Genomic DNA, 5,329 nt, shown 5'->3' on the forward strand with positions numbered 1-5,329 from the left:
GTAAGATTCAAACATGGTCACTTATTTAAGGGTGATTTTCTAATGAAAGGCTTTAAGATTTGTGATGAGAGATACATATATATATATACTACTAGAGATTATAACAACTGTGAAGATAAAATTTAGCTCATCATTTTTAGCTCTACTGTCTTAAGGTCCATAGAGAAGATAGTAAAAAGTTCCCCAAATGAGAATAACAGCTATATTAATTGACATGAGAAGCTTGGGCCCCTCTTCTCCACTCAGTACAATTTCTCCTGTTATAATCTCTTCTCATTTGTCCCTCTTCATCCTACCCCCATGTACTGAGTATAAGCAAGTGCTTTTTCCTTTCCCTAAAATCATGAACACCTAAATTACAACATTTATTATATTTCAGAAGACTAAATGATATTAATAATAACCAGTGTTATTATTATGTCAAGCTATCTCTAGAATGGAATTCTTTGAAAGGAGAGACTTGATCATATTTTTGCAGATTCAGGTTTTAACACTGTGCCAGACACACAGTTGTCATGTAATGATGTTTGTCAAACAAATCAATGACTGAATAAATATTCATTTTTCCTTAATATTTTGGAAAGAAATAGTGGAGTATGAATTTGTTTCCTTTGAGCATTATGCTACCTTTGAATACTTGCCTTCATTCATTGTATCCCTTCTTATCACCAGATTCCAGCAGAAATATCATTGTTTGGAGAACAGACAACTGACAACGTTATTCTTCTGCCAAGGAAGAAACTTCTTTAAATCTGCAAGAGTTTTACTCTGTACCTTTGATGTGAAAATTTCATCATCTATTTCCGGGAATGCTTGCTATGTTACATAAGGATATAAAGAAAGAAATGAAGAGAGAGGCTACATCTCCACTTTTGCAATCTACAGAGTTCAGCTTCCAAGCAAAAACGACAGATTAATTTCTCAAGTCTGGAGTTTGACTTGGAAGGAAAACAACATTCAGACCTGATTTGCATCTGATGGCTCAGTTTTATAAATGGCAAAGCTGGAAGCTCATGCACAGAACTCCGTCTGGGCCTGGCATCTGTGTTCATGCTGCATCCTAGAATGGGTGAGGAGCTTTCTACCTTTATCTGCTACTTGAAAGGTGTCACTCTAAAGTGTGTTACTGTCTACTAGCATGAGAATAAAGTCTCAGGCAGAGCCCTGTAATCCTTTGTTGTTTGGGACAACTCATCCTCTAGTATTTTCAATCTTTTTAATGCTAGTCTCTCTCCTGCCTAAGGTCATAGCTCAGAATGGCCACCCTCTTCCTTGGTGGCTCCTGATTTGCTCCCTTCCTTAGCATCAGGCAGCCTTGCTCTTTTTCCTCTTACTGCATTCTTGTATTTCTTCGTCCTTCCCTGAGTATAACTTGGAGCAAAGTGGATGTAAGGTAATACGGAAAAGTAAGAAATCATGCTATCATCTCTTGCAGGAATTATACCATTGTATAACCTGAAAGGTTAAGATTAGGAAAACCAATCATTCCAAGTGACATCTTACATAAAAGACACATCTAATTTTATCGTGTTGCTAAATCTTTATGCAGATGATTAAATCCATGAATTTTTGACTGAAGAATAGACACATTATAACCAGTCCCTTCCAAGTTTCTTCAAATTATGTACATTTCATACAGAACATACATTTCATATAGTATGTACACACATATATAAGTCAGATTTCAGACTCTCTCTATATATATGTATACGTGTGTATATATATATATATTTTATATACTTCAGATATCAGATTATATAAATATGTAGTCATTATGTAGGTTTTATACTGTTCCTTGGTAAGCACCTTACTTTACAAGTCATACCATTTCTGCTCTAGCATGGGCAGTCAGTTCAGTTCAGTGGCTCAGTCGTGTTCAGCTCTTGGCGATCCCATGAATTGCAGCACGCCATGCCTCCCTTTCCATCACTAATTCCCGGAGTCCAACCAAACCCATGTCCATTATGTTGGTGATGTCATCCAACTATCTCATCCTCTGTTGTCCTCTTTTCCTCCTATCCTCAATCTTTCCCCAAATCAGGATCTTTTCAAATGAGTCAGCTCTCTGCATCATGTGGCCAAAGTATTGGAGTTTCAGCTTCAACATCAGTCCCTCCAATGAACACCCAGGACTGATCTCCCTTAGGATAGACTGGTTGGATCTCCTTCTGTTGGGGTTAAACCTTCACCTAAAAGCAGTCATGGATAACTTATTACTTCTTTTCATCATTCCATAAATGAAAAATAAATAAATTGATTAGGAGAACAAAACTTGTTTCTTATAAAGTATCTGATATTTTTGTGGTTTTCAGTTGGCTGTTCTAACAATTCAGCCTTCAAAAAACTCAGTAGGGTTGGTAAGTGAGCTGCAGTATAATTACAGAACAATTTCCAAGTTTACAAAATGCACCACAGGTTGAAAAACACACTAGGAGGTAAAGAAAGTGTGCGGCATCAAGTAGTTATGGAATTAGAATGAAAACTAACGTTTCTTTACTCTCAAGGCTGGGTCTTTTGGCTAAATCAGTTCTCAAATGTGGTCCAGCTGACAACCTGCATCAGAGCATCTTGGAAGCTTTCAAGAATCAGATTTCTATAGCCAATCCCCAAGATATTCTGCTTCAGGACATCATTTGCGGGGCCTGGAAATCTGTTTTAGAAGTTTTCCAGATGATTCTAATGTGTAACTAGATTTGGGAACCAGTAAGCAGAAACAAGTTGGGTTCTATTCATGAAACCTTGCAGTAGAAGATACTGTATTGTAGATGTCAGCTACAGATTGGGGATCTTCAGAATTCAGCAAGAAAAAGATAAGCAGGTTAGTCTCAAGAGTCTTAGTGAACAGTAGAAATACCATGGACTGGATCTTTTGGGGAGGGGAGTTGACATAGCCCTTAATAATCTCCACGAAGCCAAAGAAACACACAGTCTAAGTAAAAAGAGGTTTTTCTTGTACAAAAGAACCTCAAATGACTAGTTTACTGACCACTGGTTCCTCTGTGCCAGCCCCTTAAGGAGTCCCATGTCTCAGCAATTAATACATTAAAGTTCTGAAACTATTATGACCATCCATGCTACCATTTTACTTTAGAGTAAACCAACTTAGAGGAATGTCAACAATTGGGAAACTAGAAAGATAGGGAAGGCTCCACTCGGGATATAACTGCTGATTGTGTGTTAAAAATATTGTATATTCTCTAATCTGTAGGTGCATTATGTCCAGAAGATGATGTTTGTTAACTGAATTTCTTAAAGTTTTGGTAATCTTAACAATTCTTTGTTAAATCTATCATTTCAAAGAGATATGTCTAAAGTATTCTATTGTTACAGAGATTTGTCCATTTTTCTTTGTAATAATAATCAAATTTTGTTTTATATATCTTGAGGAGAGGTTATTCAATGTACATACATTCAACAATATTACTCTTTCTTGGTATCTTGTTTCATTTATGATTATGGAACAAACCTCTCTATCCTTGACAATATTTTTCCCTTAAGGTTTATGTTGGCATTATTGGTATTTCTCAGTAATTGTCTGGTAGTATTTTTTAATTTATTTCTCTACTTTTGGTCCTTCTTAGTCATTATATTTTATGTGTGTCTTTTATAGAAAGAAAGGGAAAGGGAAGTCACTCAGTCATGTCCGACTTTTTGTGACCCCAAGGACTGTAGCCCACCAGTCTCCGTTCATGGGATTTTCCAGGTGAGAGTACTGGAGTGGGTTGCCATTTCCTTCTCCAGGGGATCTTCCCCACCCAGGAATTGAACCTGGGTCTCCTGCATTGTAGGCAGATGCTTTACCATCTGAGCCACCAGGGAAGTTTATAAGTGGTATATAAATGAATTTAGGGCTTCCCTGGTGGCTCAGCTGGTAAAGAATCCGCCTGCAATGCAAGAGACCTGGGTTCAATCTCTGGGTTGGGAAGATCCCCAGGAGAAGGGAACGGCTACCCACTCCAGTATTCTGGCCTAGAGAATTCCATGGATTGTATAGTCCATGGGGTCACAAAGAGTTGGACACAACTGAGCGACTTTCACTTACACTTTCAATTTTTATAATCATTATCTTTTAATTGATGAGTGTAGTTCATTCACGCTTATGAAATGAACAAATAGATGTAATTGTTTTCATCTTACTTTGTGTCACTGATTATCTTTGCCTTTTTCTCCTTTCCTTGGTTTTTGTTGCTCAGTCACTAAGCTGTGTCCAACTCTTTGTGACCCCATAGACTGCAGCAGGCCAGGCTCCTCTGTCCTCTACTGTCTCTTAGACTTTGCTCAGATTCATGTCATTGGAGTCAGTGAAGCTATCTAACCACCTCATCCTCTGCCACCCTCTTCTCCTTTTGCCTTCAATCTTTCCCAGCATAAGGGTCTTTTCCAATGAGTTGGCTCTTCACATCAGGTGGCCAAAGTATTAGAGCTTCAGCTTTAGTAAGAGTCCTTCCAATGAATATTTAGGTTGATTTTATTAACCTTATTATTCTCCTTCCTATCTTTTACTAAATTGATTTAGTTTTTTATGACATTCTTCCCCCACTCCCTACTAACTTTACATCCTGTTCCTATGCTTTCCTGGTTATTACATACTTCAAAAAGCTTACACATTGCTATCTTTCTCATGCCCTGAGGTTGACAAAGATTTTTTTTAGAAAGTGAAGTATCTCACTGCAGCAAATTGTTGAATATTCTCATAAGTGAATGTCACGATATACCAATATAGACAATGAGTAGAAATGAGTCAACTGTGTGCTTTCATTTGATGGTGGTTAAGAAGAGATAGGGAGAGAAATACTTTGTGGAACTTCCAAGTGCAGGAAGGAAAACACTAGGGGCTCAGGTTTCCACAAGTATACTCAGCGGGTTCCCTGTAGTCCACAGCTGCTTTCCACATGCCTTAGGTTGGGTCTTCCTCCCCATCTCACATGCAGTAAGGGACACTAAAGGGGCACGAGTAACTCTCTACCAACTTCCCATATATTCCTTTGGCTCCTGTGAGAGGTGGGCAGGATGGAGGCCCCAGAGGGAATAGACATGGCAGTCAAATGTGATATTCTTAAGACACAGACAGACCCACTCATTGCTTCGAAGTTTGATCATTCTCCATGAAGTCTCCAACAGATTTTCACTCCCTGCTGAGTAACTGGTCTTATTGTTCTCTTTTGAAATTCACATGATTTCCAAGTCTTCTGTGTTCTGGTTCTCCTCTAGCTCTTCATTAGCAACTCACTCAATATTCTCTCCTGGCTGTCCCTTCTCTGCAAATGGGCCCAGCAGTCTGTCTGGTCCCAGGGATGTGAGCATGTTGGTATCTCTGCTATTTCTGCAG

At 38.5% G+C, this 5,329-nt stretch overlaps 1 non-coding gene across 1 annotated transcript; it reads right to left on the bottom strand.

Moving 5' to 3' along the window:
- Positions 1 to 3,747: 3,747 nt before the first annotated feature.
- TRNAC-ACA lies at positions 3,748 to 3,819 on the bottom strand. Its single transcript has one exon. It is a non-coding gene; the product is annotated as a tRNA-Cys (tRNA).
- Between the last annotated feature and the right edge of the window lie 1,510 nt (positions 3,820 to 5,329).

This window comes from Bubalus bubalis, chromosome 19 (genome assembly GCF_019923935.1).
Source record: "Bubalus bubalis isolate 160015118507 breed Murrah chromosome 19, NDDB_SH_1, whole genome shotgun sequence".
Taxonomy (NCBI): Eukaryota; Metazoa; Chordata; class Mammalia; order Artiodactyla; family Bovidae; genus Bubalus; species Bubalus bubalis.